This window comes from Periplaneta americana, chromosome 13 (genome assembly GCF_040183065.1).
Source record: "Periplaneta americana isolate PAMFEO1 chromosome 13, P.americana_PAMFEO1_priV1, whole genome shotgun sequence".
NCBI classification, from domain to species: Eukaryota; Metazoa; Arthropoda; class Insecta; order Blattodea; family Blattidae; genus Periplaneta; species Periplaneta americana.
The window spans coordinates 16871257-16890225 of record NC_091129.1 but is presented as its reverse complement, the minus strand read 5'-3'; positions in this window follow the sequence as shown (position 1 = coordinate 16890225).

Here is an 18969-nt window from a genome sequence, read left to right as displayed (position 1 = left end):
TTTCGGAATTTACTTTCAACCCTATCGCTTTAATTGCTTCAAGTAGAATTTCCGTGTTTTCCCTAATCATTTGTGGATTTTCTCCTAACATATTCACGTCATCCGCATAGACAAGAAGCTGATGTAACCCGTTCAATTCCAAACCCTGTCTGTTATCCTGGACTTTCCTAATGGCATATTCTAGAGCAAAGTTAAAAAGTAGAGGTGACAATGCATCTCCCTGCTTCAGCCCGCAGTGAATTGGAAAAGCATCAGATAGAAACTGGCCTATACAGACTCTGCTGTAAGTTTCACTAAGACACATTTTAATTAATCGAACTAGTTTCTTGGGAATACCAAATTCAATAAGAATATCATATAAAACTTCTCTCTTAACCGAGTCATACGCCTTTTTGAAATCTATGAATAACTGATGCACTGTACCCTTATACTCCCATTTTTTCTCCAATATCTGTCGAATACAAAAAATCTGATCAGTAGTCGATCTATTACGCCTAAAACCACACTGATGATCCCGAATAATTTCATCTACATATGGAGTTAATCTTCTCAAAAGGATATTAGACAAAATGCCATTACTTTTGTTTTTTCTTTCGAAATGTTAGATTCATATCTTTCGTAATTTTATATAATTCAAATAGTCCCCTTTGTAACATATCCTAGTCACTAGCTAATATGACTTGATCATCAGCAAAGAGGAGGTTTTTTTAAGAATTTTTTGTTTTTGATGTTTTCTGATATGTTCTGCGTGGAGCTGGTAACACCACCAGAGGACTCCAATTACTCGAAAGCTCCAAAGAAATAGCCGGACTGATCTATTACAACAACCTAGGCAAATGAATAAGGATTGTAACAATTTCTGCATCGAATTCCGAGGGATGCAAGATGATTTTTTTTTAATTAATTATACCGTTCTGCATGGATTTTGTTGTTTTGAAATAAATGAGCGTTTCTGAATCACAATTTCACACTGATTGCAAAAATGAAATCCGTTTTCGCGTACCACGTCAGAATTTTTTACAATTTAAAATTTTATGTTTTCAATATTTTTCCTAATATAGTAATATTACAGTGTACTTGTTGTGTGTTAAAAAGGCACGATAGCTTATAATTTAAACTTTATTACTTAAAATGTGACATAATATATTTTATTATGTTTGTATTTGATATTTATTAAAATCTACCTACCATATCCGCCCTTGAGGGATGTACAAAATTGTATCCTCCACCTTAAAATGAACCGAGGTTAATACATCCGTTGTTTATTCTTGGAGATTTTTATCTGTCTGCACCCAACGTTATCTATAAACAGGAAGTTGAAATGTTTAGTGTCTCAGGTCATAAAAAAATTACGAAGGAAATATTTACTCTTAGAGACTGCTATGAAAACTAACAATGAATTAGAGAAATGACGTAGGATCCCTGTGTATATATATTTATTTATGGAAGTGCAATCCAGCTTATGAGGCTACAGATTTCCTTACTGAGATAATAAACCTATCCCCTTTAAAAGTTGTTTTAAAATTAGAGGTTCAGTTTTGTGTTGTTGGTTGTCGTGTAAAAGTGAAGTGTGTGAGTTCTCATTTTTATGCGAGAGTACAACATAATAGTGTTGTGTCCTATCAATGTCGAAACGTGGTTGTGTAAATGATTCAAATTTGTTTTGCTATATATGTGGGTGATATACGTTAGTAAAACAGAGACAGAATATAACAGCTTTTGTAAAGAATACTTATTTTGAATATTTTGGCATTAAATTAGGAGACCAGGACAAATCCTGGTGCCCCCATAAAGTATGTCGTAATTGTGTTGAAAAGTTGAGAAGTTGGAACAATGGGAAAAGGAAGTCATTGCCCTTTGGTATCCTTATGATTTGGAGGGAACCTACAAATCATGGAGACGATTGTTATTTTTGTACAGTTAAGGTAGCTGGATATACTGCTAAAAACAAGAAAGATATTCTATATCCTAACATTCCCTCTGCCATTCGGCCCGTACCTCATGGTCCTGATATTCCCGTTCCGCTACCCCTGAATCAGATACACTGTCATCTGGATCCAGAAGCACTGAAACTGAATCTCCATTGGATCATATTTATGAACCAGACAGTACTGGTGAAAATGGATGTTTTAATCAAAGTGAGCTTAATGATTTAGTGAGAGATTTACATTTTCCTAAAGAATCAGCAGAACTATTAGGTTCTATGTTAAAGGAAAAGAAAGTATTGGTAGAAGATATATATTTTTCATGGTACAGGCATCGTGAGAAGGAACGTCCCTTTTTTTGCTGAAGAAGAAAATTTAGCGTGTTGCCAAGACATCCTTGCCATTTTAAAATTTCATAACATAAACTATAATTCCAAAGAGTGGAGGTTCTTCATAGATTTTTCTCAGACAAGTCTTACAGGTGTTTTGCTTCATAGTGGAAACATTGCGGACTATAACTGGATGATAAAAAGGGACTGCTCTGAACAATATGCGAGGAGGTCAAAGACGAGAAAATTTGAAGTGCAATATTGAGATAAGGTTATGAAAGTGCTTATAATTATTAATTAATATTAATTAATGGTTAATTAGTGGCAAACAACAAATTTTGGCGTAGCTTTTCTCACAACATTCTTGTTGAAAATAAATTTATGACGTTTCACTAAGATATTTTATTTCATTTCTGGTTATTCATGAATTGTCTGAAAACCTGACGTGATGGGGATAAATGGAGATTATTTTCGAATTCAGCACAAAAAATCCGTTTAGAATCGCCTATCAGATTGAAAACAACAGAAAATAAGTTTTGAAATGCAGAACGGTGTTATTTAACGATGCTGTATCAACTACTGAGTTATATAGAATCGATGAAATGTTAAAATGAGACTGAGAATTCACCATACATTAGTGACATTCACCTTACAGTTGGGGGGGGGGGAAGAGAGCACCCTGGCCATTGGGACTGAGGCAGCTGATGTTTATGAAATTATAATTGCTACCTGAATTAGCGTTATGATAACTTCCAAGGCACTCTTAATGACACATCAATGTTTGTGTGTGTTTGTTACAGTACAATTTTTTTTAGTAGTGACTGCTTTTACCGCTTGTGGTGAGAGCAGACTGCAGGTCCTCAGGTAGACAGTTCCGAGAAACAACTGTCACATCTAAGCAACTGTGCTGAACATTTAGGTGATGATTAATCTAAAATGGGACTTTTGTCGAAAATTATTTGATGAAAACTTAATTTTTATGTGAAGGTTTGAAAATATGTATTTATAAAAAAAAAAAATTCAAAATATATGTTTTTAGGTGAAATAAAATTTAAAATACATGCTCAGGTGACCTTGCCTGAAACTTAAAACACAATTGAGGCAATTTCCGGAAGATGGGCCTATAGTCCTATAAGCCCTTTTTCGGGAAATTGTTTAAACGTAACCGCTATATTAGGTAGATTATTCCACCAAAATTTTATTTCAATATCTCAACGCTACAGGTCGGGATTCATTGCTAAAGTACAGGCAGTATCAATAGGCGGGTTTTTGGTTTGGTACGGAAACAACTCACCCCACACTTTCTCTAGCGGTTTATGACCTGAACAAAGAGGCCTTTCTGTCGCTCCGTTCGAGTGTTAGTTATTGACAAGTGCTTGTCTGTGAGACTACTGTGCTACATTTTGTTCGTAAATACAATATAGGGCCTATCTCATAATAAACAGTATATTTAAACAGCTACTAATCATCCGAGTATTGTAATCGCTATCATGTCTCAGTCGGGCCCTGATATCAGAAGCCTTACTAAAGGTGGTGTTTATCAACTTCACTGTTTCTTGAAAGAACTGTGAGGACATTAAAAATGTCCTATCTTCAATGCAGACAGTCACTGTCAACGGCCAGTTGCGCTTCTTTACGATCGGTCCAGAGAATTTATGCAAAAGGGAGAAGAATAGCAGTAAAACAAAAATCCTATGGAGGCTAATTTTACATTTAAATTACTAATATTTTTTTTTTTAGATATTGTAACATTTTATTTTATGTTATATGAAGTTGTTTATTTAAGACATTAACAATGGAAAATTGTTTCATTATTTAGATTGTTGAAGACCATTATTAAGTTAATTTAATTTTTTTTATAAATTGTTCACGGAATAAGGTAAATTTCTTAATAACTTACTTACTTACTTACTTACAAATGGCTTTTAAGGAACCCGAAGGTTCATTGCCGCCCTCACATAAGCCCGCCAGCAGTCCCTATCCTGTGCAAGATTAATCCAGTCTCTATCATCATACCCCACCTCCCTCAAATCCATTTTAATATTATCCTCCCATCTACGTCTCGGCCTCCCTAAAGGTCTTTTTCCCTCCGGTCTCCCAACTAACACTCTATATGCATTTCTGGATTCGCCCATACGTGCTACATGCCCTGCCCATCTCAAACGTCTGGATTTAATGTTCCTAATTATGTCAGGTGAAGAATACAATGCGTGCAGTTCTGTGTTGTGTAACTTTCTCCATTCTCCTGTAACTTCATCCCGCTTAGCCCCAAATATTTTCCTAAGCACCTTATTCTCAAACACCCTTAACCTATGTTCCTCTCTCAAAGTGAGAGTCCAAGTTTCACAACCATACAGAAGAACCGGTAATATAACTGTTTTATAAATTCTAACTTTAAGATTTTTGGACAGCAGACTGGATGATAAGAGCTTCTCAACCGAATAATAACACGCATTTCCTATATTTATTCTGCGTTTAATTTCCTCCCGAGTGTCATTCATATTTGTTACTGTATATGCTAATTATATCTCTGTCAAATGGACTATTATATTGTAGTCTACTACATATTCTTTACTGCTAAATTTTTAGGAGCTCCAGTGTTAGTTATAATTAGGTAAAATACATTACGTTTGGGTAATAAAATAATATTAGGATCATAAAATGAAACATTATTTAATAACTTGTCAATAATACATTAACTTGAGTAGATATAACTGTCACTGGGGACTATTTTATCAACTTTTTTCAGTGAATATTTTCTGTTTCAACACTTCTTGTGTTGAATTGTTGATGGACTTCGATAATACAGACGCATAAACAAGATGAAATTCACAGCACAGAATCAGAATAGTGCTGAATACCCAATTTATAAAACGATTTTTTATGTCATACTTATTATGTTATTTATTTTATTAAGCAAAGCTATTCGTAAGTGTGCTTTCATTACAAAACTCGTTCATGTTATAATATACATATTCCACAATCAGTAAACATACATTAATATTTTGTACTTTAATTTTTAATTTTATGGTGATTTATAAAGTTGGTAAGTATACTGCATAGACATTATTTAGTAATTACTGTTTCAACACAACATTCTGAAAATACATAAATACAAAGTATTTGTGTAATGCTAAATATTTGATTTATATTAGGTTTATATTACACTTTATTACATTTGTGAAATGACTGAACTTGCAAAATATTGTAATGATAATATTGAATAAAGAACGTAGGCCCTATTTGTAATTACTACAAACCTCGTTATTATTTTATTTATTTTCTAAGTTTTCCTGTAGTGAAAAAGTATCAATGGACGAGAAAGTTATTTGGGACAGGACCATACACCAAGCAGGTTCTGAGGGGTGTAGGAGTCGGGGTAGACAATTAGGGGTTCGCTAGACCCGCCGATTTCTTCTGCCCCTAGTATAATACAGCAAGTGTACAGTAAGTTCAGGCTGCGGTTGTTAGTGCAATAGCTGTTCTATACCTACCATACTAATGGGCAAAAAAAAGATTATCTTATGACAATTCGAATAACAAGAGAAAGAAAAGAAGAGAAAATGGTCAGACCTACATTTCAAGCAACGGAATTGACATAAAAGAAACAACATTTTCAGCAGTATCATTGTGTTGTCAAGAACAATGCTATCTCAAAGTACCTATCAGTAAGCAAGAAGAGCTTTGTGGAACGTTCTGTAGTGATCAAGGTAAGGAATACAGGATTCAATTTTAAGTCAATGTATGTCGAAGAAGTCAAATACACACTCGGAAGGCAACTTTAAATATTTTCTCCATACAAATGGCACTAAATTAAAAGTTTGTCGTGGTTTGATATTAAAGCTATATCAGGTATCAGTTAAAATACTCAGTTATTCAAGATAAAACACTGGCCACTGATTCATCTGTGGAGGGAAGAGGCAAACATTCACAAAATAGAGGCTAATATTTGGAAAATGTTAGAAGAACGCCTAAGCACAATTCCCAGCCAAGAAAGCCATTACTGCTGACACAAATCTTCTTTGAGGTATTTCGAAGATCCGAATCTAAATGTCAGAATATTGTACGATCTTTTCTCGGAGAAATTCTTAGAGGATACAGGTAAAAAGCTCCAAAAGAGTTACGTAACTTAAAATATTTCAAACAACACTGTAACTATAGCTTCAAACAGCCTAAAACTGATGTCAGACTGATTTCTGGACAAAGGGCACATAATGGCTTATAACAAATAATATTTTAAAATTAAATATATTGATAAAAATGCTTTGTATTGTGAAAGTGTGTTCATAATGATATTCTACGTATATTTAACTTATTCTTGTATGCAAGAATAAAGTGTTCATTGAAATAAATTAAAACAAAATCTTTAAACTAGGATTACTCGAATCACCATATTGTCTTATGTGCCCTTCTTCCAGAAATGGCCTCAATCACGAGTTTCTATTACAGTGCAAATCAAATATTTATTTACCTAAGAATCCTAGCGCTAGTGATGTTAAAATGGATTTGAGGGAGGTGGGATGTGATGGTAGAGACTAGATTAATCTTGTGTAGGATAGAGACTGATAGTGGGCTTATGTGAGGGCGGCAATGAACCTCCAGGTTCTGTAAAAGCCATTTGTAAGTAAGTACACAGTTTTTAAAGTGATGACTGTTTTGCAGTGAAACATATACTACGGAACATTTCAGGTACTTTATCTTTTCTTAGATGCTACATACATTTAGCAAATTTTCTCTGTAACTTAGTTGGCATTATTATTCAAACATTTGTCATAGCAGGAGATAACTTTCTGTAGACCCTTCCCATACAAGTCAGCCATCTGAGACAACCATCATTCCTGAACTCCTGTTTTCACTTCATCGTTGGTGTTGAAATGCTTGCTGGCGAGGAACCTCCTCAGATGGAGGCAGACATAGTCTGTTGGCGCCAGGTCTGGACTGTATGGGGATGATCCACTTGCTGCCAGCCAAGAGATTATCAGTATGAGGCCTTGCATTGTCGTGAAACAAAAGAACCACAGCAAACACTTTGGTCTCTGTTCCAAATTTAAAAAAAAATCAATTAAAAATTATTGTTTAGAGAGAAAATATAAAGTTTAATTATTATGATATGCGTTTGTCTTTTTCATTTTTCACTTTTTATTCCGCTGGTTAATAAAATATTTGTGTTAAAATTTTGTGGAATGCTCGCAGAGCACCAGTATGTACTGTTTTTTCTGTGTGATGCTAGAGAGATTTTTTATAGATATAAAAAATATGTATATTTGTTCTAGCAATAAATTTATTATTATTATTTTCCCGCTTAGATCGAATAAATGACGCTATAGATAAATTGAACAAAGACATTGACTCGATTGTGACATGGACAAAGAAATTCCATCTTAATATCAATCCTGGAAAGACACAAGCAATCATATTAGGACACAAACGGCAAACCGACGCTGTAAAGCACCTCGACATTTCCCCCGTTAAAGTAAGTACAGTGCATATCCCTTTCAGTTCTTCGGTAAAAAATCTTGGCATTCACATGGATAATAATCTCAACTGGGACATGCAAATCACAGAAGCCTGCAGAAAAGTATATTCTATTATTCATGTGCTAAAAAGGATAAATGTTCATCTTCCCTCTTGCTTAAAAAAGTCCCTTGTGCAGACGCTTGTATTTCCCCATTTTGACTATGCTGACATTTTACTGACTGACCTTTCCAGCGACAACAAAATGAAACTTCAACATGCTCATAATTTGTGTGTACGTTTTGTAAGCAATGTTCGTAAGTATGATCATATTACCCCATCCCTGGAAGCAATAGGTTGGCTTAAACTAGATAAGAAAAGAAATTTACATTCACTTCTCTTTCTCTTCGAAATCTTGAACTCTTCTATTCCTTCGTACCTGTCGTCTCGCTTCACTTACCTTTCTTCCCACCACAATCTGAACACACGCTCTCGCCATGAAACAATACTAACAATACCATCCCATCGCACCTCCTCATACTCATCCTCTTTCACAATAGCCCTGCCAAGACTCTGGAATTCGTTACCTGCTAGCATCAGGGACTGTCGAAATAAAATTCAATTCAAACGCAAACTTACTAGGCACTTGGTCAGTAATTGAGACTCGTTCAGACATGGTTTCTTGTAAATAGTTCTTTTAATCTACCACAAAATATCTCAATATCCGGTAATTTCATCACTATAGAATTTTGTTATTGTAGGTTTAATTTGTAATTTAGTAAATACAAAAATATTCTTTGTTCTTAACTTCTATGATAAAATGTCTAGCTTTCATTAATCAGGTATTCTTGTCGTACTTTAATTTTTATTGTAATTGTAATTGTAAATTTAATATTAATTGTAATCTTATTGTTCATGTTATAGTTGTAATCCCCTGGTAGAGGGGCAGAGAAGGCCTGACGGCCTTATCTCTACCAGGTTAAATAAATAAATCTAAATCTAATCTAATCTAAAACAAACCAAAAGTGTCATTCAGTTTTTTTTTAAATTTAGATGGCTCTGCTGGATAAATGGTTGATGTGACACGGGAAAGAGTATTACCACAAAACTGAGCACCCTCAAATTAGTAAGGTGAGCCAGTGTTTCATCTGTGTTCGAGTGTTCAGTTGCAGAAGCATCCCTTGTTAGATTTACAGCACGTGAAAGAACTCTGTTCCTCGAATGAGTGGGTGCAGTTTTTATTGATTCTGGATACTGTTGACTACATTGAACTCTCCTGTAGCAAAATATAACTGCTGAATAATTCGTTTAATACTTTACATTTTTGTTCTAATAGCATTCGATTGTTTTTCAATTAGTGAGCCATCTAGTATTTTCAATTGGATAACCATCAGCAGAGTAACATTGGCCCAGTAAGGGTAACTTAGGCCCAGCAGAGAAAATATATTTTAATTTTTATATTTCCTACAAAATGTGGTATATCTTACAAGCAAACATTCTGATGGGGGCAGATAAAAAAATTAATTTTTTTTTCTTACACCATGTTGGGCGGCCGGGTAGCTCAGTTGGTAGAGCAGCTGGCTGCCGACTGAAAGGTCCGGGGTTCGATCCCAGGTGGTGACAGGATTTTTTCTCGTTGCCAAACTTTCAGAAAGGCCCCAAGGTTCACTCAGCCTTCTATAAAATTGAGTACCGGGTCTTTCCCGGGGGTAAAAGGCGGTCAGAGCGTGGTGCCGACCACACCACCTCATTCTAGTGCCGAGGTCATGGAAAGCATGGGGCTCTACCTCCATGCCCCCCAAGTGCCTTCATGGCATGTTACGGGGATACCTTTACCTTTTTACACCATGTTAATAATGTCAAAAGAAGTGCTTATACAAATTTTGGCCACTCGACTGCAATTACGAGGTCGTCCAGAAAGTGATTTTCCCTGGGGCCATTTACAGAAAAACACGATTGCATGGATAGACTTATTGAAACAGATACAGCAATTGTTGCGCTATTTGTCAGCATATCCCCACTAGGATTGAGACATTTGTCATACCATAGGATCAATTTTTGTATCTTTGTGTCGTAGAAGTCATCTGCCTGGGATCGGAACCAGTGTTTGACAACTGCGTGCACCTCTCCGTCGATCACATATAACAAATGTCTCAGTTTTAGTGGGGGGGGGGGATATGTTGACAAATAGCGCAACAATTGCTGTATCTGTTTCAATAAATCTTTTCAATGAAATCGTGTTTTCTTTCTGTTAACGGCCCCTGGCGAACTTATTTTTTTACGGCCCTCGTAATTGCAGTTGAGTGGCCAAAATTTATATAAGCACTTCTTTTGATATTATTAACATGATGAAAGAAAAAAAATTAACATTTTTATCTGCCCCCATCAGAATGTTTGTTTGTTAGTAGTTTTAATTGTACTGTGTAAATGGCAGCTTCAGCTAGCTTATACTTGGAGTCCATTTTCTTCGCAATGAAGGTTAATAAATGAAAGAGAAATGATTAAAAACTACTATTCGGATTTGTAACCATATTTATTTATACAGGAGTAAAAGTTGTTTAGCTTTAAATTATGGATCATACGAGTTTTGACAACAACCTTCGAATCATGAATGTTCTGAGAGTGCTCCATTTGGAACATGTGAGTTCAGATAATGACCAGTTGGGATCATGTGAGATTTGACAGTAACAAATTAAGATATTACACAAGAACATTACCTCAAGCATATTTTTAAATTCAGTGTAAAAAAAAATAGTTGTCCAATTATTTATTTATTTGTCTAATGGCCAGTACATGATATTTACTATCATTGACTGAGCGAAAAACAAAGTGGTGAAAAAAACTACAGATTAAGTAATTAAAACCATTCGGGCTCTGGCTTCCCAGTAGCGGTCGACTTCCTTGGAGGATTTCAGAGCAGGGCATTTTGCAAGATGTTGTCTATCCATGTCTTCCTGTTGATGGCACAAAATGCAGGATGCTGATGGAAGGATGCCAAGACGATTGAGGTGTTTACCCATGATGTCATGTTCAGTGTTAAGACGAAAGCTTGCAACTGCCAGTCTTCTGGGTTCAGGAGGTACATCCTTCATCCTACGTTGTTGCGAAATGTTTATGTCCAGTTCTTGTTGGTGATTATTTTTTTGTAGTTGCTTGATATACTGTTTTACTGAGCTAAATGACAAAGGTTTCCGTGGGTTTATTTTGAGATTGGCACCCTTCTTAGCTAATGTGTCAGCCTGTTCATTACCATGTAGATTACATGTCCTGGGATCCACTGTAACACAACTGTTTTGCCACGTTCTTTTAAAGTTGCAAGTATTTTTTGACAATTATTGATTTGTTCTGTGTAGGGGTGATATTTATGGACAAAATGGCTGCTTTTGAGTCCGAGAAGATGACAGCGTTTGTGAATTTATCCATATGGAATAAAAGTTGATTTAAGGCAACATGTATAGCTTCAATTTCTCCATCATAGGCAGATAGATTATAACTAGACTTCGTGGAATTGCCACGAGATTCGCAAGGTTTACTGTGCACGCAGTATAGACTGTATGAGAAGGGGGGTGTCTCTGATGTAAATACTGAGCAGTGTACTGCGGTTACAATAAAACTTGTATCCTGCATTCAAGAAATATAATGAATGATCATTGAAGTAGTAAATGTCTAAACATGTAAATATACAATTATTTTATAGTGAGATATATTAACTCTTAAAATTTAATGTAAGATACATCATCCTTGAATATGTGCATTGCAGTGAAGAATTACGTACATTTTGACCGACTGCAAAATAACCTTCTCCGATGGTCACTCAAAACAGTTTGTATATTGGGAACTTGTAGTTCAACATCACACGATGTAATACGTGCATTTCTTAAGAACAGGAAGTCACTACTTTTTAGTACACCAACTTCAGACGTCTTGTCATGATCTGATAGTACATAATTTATAATACGAAGTTGTGAATAGGCAGAATTTTTAGCAATAATGTTTCTCAACTTACATTTCACTTTTTCTGAAATTAGTGAATTGTTATTTTGGATAACGGTTTGTGATACTTTATCCATTATATTAGGGGCTTCTGAGAGTTGTAGTTTAGACGATTCTAACAGGATGATGCTTTTGGACACGATTTTAAAATTAGAATCAATGACAATATCTTTCAATAGCTGTTCAGAAAGCAATGATTTTACAGCTGCAACAGCGGAACTGTCTGTGCTATCCAATGCATGAATTACCTCCATTATTTTTCCGTAATGTTCTGCATAGTAATTAACAGAATTCAACCACGTTCCCCAACGGGTCAAGACTGGCTGCGGGGGTAAGGGTATTCCAGGAGTAATTGTTTGGAACAGCAACACTCTCATTGTAGTATGTTTCATTGAATTCTTGTCTGCACTGAACAAATGTTAAGCTTTGACTATTCCAACTACAGTAATGCAAAAACAAGTGCTTACATAGATATACATTAGCTGTAGCTGCTCTATCTATTTGGACCGGTCACATCTCTTAATATGAACTGCTTATACTACTAGACCGGGCGGTCGCTCACCTCCTCTATACTGCCGTACATCGGCAACCTGATTGCATGCTGCGTGTGGCAATTCAACGAAGTCTAATTATAACGAACTGGGAGATAGGAGCAAAAAAAGATTACTAAAAATACCAGCTCCTACATTTCCTTGAGGGTCTGTTTTCGAGCCATCGGTATAAATTCTTATCCAATAGTCTTCTGGATATCTGATTTTGACGGTTTCAAGGGCCAATTGTTTTAAATTTTCTTTACTGTGTTGATTTTTGGTGATTTGTTCTAGGAGGTCTATTGCTGATTGAATTATATCTATATGAAGTGGGTTTTGTGGAAGCATTAGAGGTTGAAGGAGATTGGGTATATCGAGTTCTTCTTTTAGTTGTCCAATTATTAAATTCTTCAGTTGAGTACATTTTACAAAATAATACAGGACAATATAAATTGATGGGTCTAATCACAGAGAAGGATAAGTCACAAATCTTGGAATAGGGAAATCAGGTATTCTCAGAACAGTCTGAGAATTTATGGTGAAAATTTAAATTTCAGTGGGCTAAGCTATTGTCAGAGTTATTGCAATTATGACACAACATTCTAAAGACGAGAAAAAACTAAATTTTCTTAGAAAAGCGGGTTCTTCACTTATTTGAGTCAACCCTTCAATTTACAACCTACAAAAGAAACACTGATTATAAATTTTATTAAAACTCAAATTTTTGTTACTACGTTCCTTTATATCACAAGATAATATCTTACTTACTTACTTACAAATGGCTTTTAAGGAACTCGAAGGTTCATTGCCGCCCTCACATAAGCCCGCCAGCGGTCCCTATCCTGTGCAAGATTAATCCAGTCTCTATCATCATACCCCACCGCCCTCAAATCCATTTTAATATTATCCTCCCATCTACGTCTTGGCATCCCTGAAGGTCTTTTTCCCTCCGGTCTCCCAATTAACACTCTATATGCATTTCTGGATTCGCCCATACGTGCTACGTGCCCTGCCCATCTCAAATGTCTGGATTTAATGTTCCTAATTATGTCAGGTGAAGAATACAATGCGTGCAGTTCTGTGTTGTGTAACTTTCTCCATTCTCCTGTAATTTCATCCCGCTTAGCCCCAAATATTTTCCTAAGCACCTTATTCTCAAACACCCTTAACCTATGTTTCTATCTCAGAGTGAGAGTCCAAGTTTCACAACCATACAGAAGAACCGGTCATATAACTGTTTTATAAATTCTAACTTTCAGATTTTTGGACAGCAGACTGGATGATAAGAGCTTCTCAACCGAATAATAACACGCATTTCCCATATTTATTCTGCGTTTAATTTCCTCCCGAGTGTCATTTATGTTACTGTTGCTCCAAGATATTTGAATTTTTCCACCTCTTCGAAGGATAAATCTCCAAGTTTTATATTTCCATTTCGTACAATATTCTGGTCACGAGACAATCATATACTTTGTCTTTTCGGGATTTACTTCCAAACCGATCGCTTTACTTGCTTCAAGTAAAATTTCCGTGTTTTCCCTAATCGTTTGTGTATTTTCTCCTAACATATCGTGGACAGCCGATAAGGGGTGGTCCTCCAGCTTGGGGGTTGGGCGAAGGGCTAACAACCCATCACCGTAAAAAACAGCTTGTTACGAATCCCTACAAGATAATATCTGCTTCCATCAATTCGCACATATGTTCAGTATTGTCCAATTGATTATTCACAGCACCATCAATGACATACATGTAGAACTTGAATATACTGTAAGGATGGAAACATATGAAAATCAACCTGCTGAGGTACATCAGGAAAAATGCGACATATACGACCCCACTATACCATATTATAAGGAAAAATATCATCTAACGTCGATCGAAGTTGTTGGATTACTGATTGGGGCTAGAGGAACCATCACAAAAAGATTTGCGCATTTTTGTAAGCATTTGGTCTAGGAAAAACTTTTGTCACTGAAGTATCTATGTCTGCAGTGAAGGGATCTATAAAAATCCTAAGAAACCATCTCTACAGTTATATAGATTGATCTCTTTGCTATGGCGATCTGCTCACTTAAGTTGGGTCTTGCAACCAGTGCTAAATAGACGACTGTGATCACCCAATAGCTAATAGATACTAGGAAATTTTATGTTTCTTCTGGAATTAATGATGTTTTGTTTAGTCTTTTCCAATTATTTCTAATCGTGCTATTTCTTATTCTTTTTCTTCTCCATTGTTTTATTTTATTTTATTTTTTTTTTTCCATTATACAGTAACAACAATTTTATGGTAAGCTTTGTCTTCTAGGCAGCCTTCAGTTGGAGGAAGCTGAATAAAATTTATTCGAAATAAATTGTGATAAAACACTCGGCCCTGCCTAATTTACCAATACATCAGTAGGAACCAAGCAGAATCAGAAAAGAATATTAAACTTGCTAATTTGGACTGGTTTCTTTTCTTTATTTCTGGAGCTGCTATACATTTCCGTGGTCGTCCTCTCTCTTCAATCGGTAATACGTTCTCTTCCATAATATTACGCTTACAAAATGCACAATTACAGCCGCTAAATTCACTGATATTTATAAAAATAACAAGGCACATGCAAGATATTCATCCACAACCCTATTCTACACAACAAGAAATGGAGAAGTGGGAGGGAAATACTGATCGGTGATTGGTCGAGAAGCACTATACAACAGAACTCACAAGATCCAGTGGCTCATGAGACTTTTGACAAACCGGGAAGTTTGTCGACTGTTTACACAAGCATCATGTAATAAATGTGAAAAATTAACCTCTGAATCGTTTTCTACGCAGATAACTGCATGCGAATACAACAGTATCTCAATTTTTAATTTTTGGAGCATATGAGTTATGACTCTAACCGACTCATATTAACCACTCGACTTGTTCCTAACCTTAAAACTTCTGTGTTAATGTAAGATGTATGGAAAAAAAGAGAGAGAGAGAGAGAGAGAGAGAGAGAGATTTTTTTTTTGCTTACCCACTTCACTTGACCTGATTAGGGTTCACATACTGCTGATAGATGGCAGAACTATGACGTATTTTCAAGTTGCACACCATTTCAGCGGACTACATTATGCTTGATGTGTATCTGTGAAGAGTTATGTCGTGTACTAGATGAGTGTATGTGTAAGTGTTCGTGTAAGTATATCAGTGGCATATGCTGAACCTGGAGTTTGGGTGTTCTGTTAAAAATATATAGTTGCTCTATCTCGCACAATTATTAAAGGCCTAAGTGAAATATCGGGTCAACATTAACTGCCATTTTTAATATGTAATTTAGTATTATTTATAAATAATAACTATGGGGGGGATGTTGATGACCTAAAAATCTACTTAAAATGATCATTAAAATGCCCTTAAACTAAAGAAAAAATGACATAAAATTAAAAGAAAATGACATTTAAATATTATTCAAAGTACTCGCACCACAACTTCTTAAAAATTAATCACCTTGTTTCAATAACTGCCCTGCAAATGCCGGAGAAAGGAGGCAACTACAAATAACGTTAGCTATTCAAAATTGCATTATTTATGATCAAACAATAAGCATGGCCAGCAAAATAACCTGTTTGAAGTTCCACAACCCGCTAACTATTCTACAATTTCATATTGTGAAATAGAAAAATGTCTAGTGTATTGTTCGCTTTTTGTTTTATATTATTGTACTAAATTTGGAAGCGGCGGGGTAGGTCTACCCTTATTCACTATATGTAATTTCTCTCCTAGTGGGCGAGAAGAGAATGGCTTTTGCAAAAGATCTTTATAGTGTACATTTGCAAGTGCTATTATCATTAAATAAGTAATTTAAATTGTTCACCTGCGCTGGCACACAACTATGAACCCTAGTAAAACCTAAACACAGTAAATTCACGTAAACACACACGTCAAACACAATATTTTGTAACGCTATTGACAAGTTGAGCTGCCTGTATACAGGACGACCTGCGAGCTTGAGAGAAGCGAGTATCCCCACCATGCCACCTTGCGCGCGCAGAGAATTATAGCAGTAACTCTCAGCAGGGGATGTTCTTTTGTACGGACAGGACAATCAGACCAGAACTCATCCCACTTCGTCAGGCAGAGCGTACGTTATACAGAGTGATTTATATAGAACTGACACATTTCTTTCTTTAATTATTCCGTTGGAAATTCATTCAATGACCCAATTTTAGCACCAAATTAAGCAGAATGTTCTGAAGTTACGATTCCTTGTCACTAGATGCGCAGATGTTTATGTTTTATTCCTATTGTTGGCAACACTAGATGCGCAGATGTTTATGTTTTATTCCTATTGTTGGCAGCTGTTTTCGACATTTTGTGTCAACGTGAAAATGCAGTACACATTAAATCAACGACTCTTTATGTGAACTTACAGAACTCACGCCATTGGGCCATCGAAAATCCACATGTCATCCATGAAGCACCTATGCACCCGGTTAAAATCGGAGTTTGGTGCGCAATATCCGCACAGAGAACAGTGGGGCCAATTTTTTTAACCAGACTGTGAACACTGCAGAGTACCGACTGATTTTCATGGAGTTTGTTGAGCAATTGGACGATGTAGAGCTGAGTCAAGGATATTTTCAGCAAGATGGCGCTACATGCCATATATCAAATGAATCCATGGAACTAATTGCAAGTTTCTTTGACGACCGAATAATTTCCAGGAACCTGTGACCACCGAGATCTCCGGATTTGACAACGCCTGACTTCTTTCTATGGGGTTACTAAAAGACAGGGTTTACGCCACACGTCCCCAGACATTGGACGATCTGAAGCAAAACATCACACAGGAGATTCAAGCTATTGACAACAGAGTCCTCCAACGAGTGGCCAGTAACATGGAACGACGTGTTGAGTTGTGCCTTATGCAGGATGGAGGACATTTTCAACATTTGCTATAGAGGTAAATAATCTCCGAAAATTCCTCTACATTTTAGGTATAATAAGTTGTCGCTAGCACAATTCGTTTTGAAACAATTAATGAAAGAAATGTGTCAGTTCTATATAAATCACTCTGTAGAACGAAAGCCGTTCTGGGGATGGAGTGCACATTCAACCAGCAGGCATTTAAAATATTTAAATGGTAATGAATTAAAATTAGTCTTGAACTATATACGTTAACTGCCAATGAGATTACCACGCATTTAAATTGTGATAAATTAAAATTATTGTTGCATTATATAAAACAACTTAAAATAAAAAATGAGATTACCGAATTTACAGGGTGTCCAGCGCACACCTTGAACGCCCGCAATATACGCCCCTGAAGTATATTACCCAGGCATAGGGAATAAGTGAGGATGATTATGGTGAGAAAGGGAGACGGGGAAACCCGGTGTCAGCACGTAGCCTACTCCTTTCGAATAGCACCAAGGGGGCTGCTGAATAGGTTTTCTGACCACTGTCCAGTGTATAATTTAGAGTGTCCATTCAGCCAAAAATAATTTCTCAAAAACTAATCGCTCATTTTTCATAAAATTTGATATGTAGCTTCAGTTATTGACAGTAATATAGACGAAAATAGCAAATAATTATACAAAAAATTAAATTAGTAATTGTAATAATTTTTTCGATTTCATGAAAAAAATTAATTAATGTTCATAATGTGGCATGCACTCAAAATTGAAAGAGAACATGAAGGAATATTTCTACATACCATACTCAGTCAAAAGTCAGATGCATTCCCATTGGAATCTGTATCCTCGCTGCCAGATTCTCGTTTGGCACTGCCGGTAATGGAGGCTCAGACAGTAACTGCAGCCATAGGCGGAGTTATGGGATGGGGGGTGGGGAGTTACTGCCCCCCAAACTTGTCTCAACTCTTTTTTTTTCTATGAACATTACAAAATATTGAATTCAAAATATTTTTCTTGCTTTTGCTTATGATTAAGTTTCTGTGCTTAAATTGAGAATTAATGTCTTCAGATCATGTGTCTGGACTGTAATATTTATTTTAAATTTCTCAGTGTTTAAGAATTTCTATACCGGTATCCCATTTTTAAAAAGTGTCATTTTTTGTTACACTCTGTATATGAATCAATACTTTTGTGAGACTACAGCCATAAGTTTTAGTTAGATATCTTCAACGTCCAAGTTGTTGACCTTTTTACTTCGCACTTCCAATGTACGTACGTAACTATTGTTTTATTGAAATGGTTGTCATCCAAAATGCTTATAATAAATGATATCTGGTGGGCAAAGTGAGTGGGAGATTAGTTTTCTTGGAGTATTTAGTTCTCTGCCATTTTCACTCCATCGTATCTTCATTTTAATTACTTACAAATGGCTTTTAGAGAATCCGCAGGTTCATAGCCGCCCTCACATAAGCTCGCCATCGGTCCCTATCCTGAGCAAGATTAATCCAGTCCCTACCATCATATCCAACCACCCTCAAATCCATTTTAATATTATCTTTTCATCTACGTCTCGGCCTTCCCAAAGGTCTTTTTCCCTCCGGCCTCCCAACTAACACTCTATATGCATTTCGGATTCGACCATGCGTGCTACATGCTCTACCCATCTCAAACGTCTGGATTTAATGTTCCTAATTATGTCAGGTGAAGGATACAATGCGTGCAGTTCTGTGTTGTGTAACTTTCTCCATTCTACTATAACTTCATCCCTCTTAACCTCAAATATTTTTCTAAGCACCTTATTCTCAGACACTCTTAGCCTCTGTCCCTTTCTCAAAGTGAGAATCCAAGTTTAAC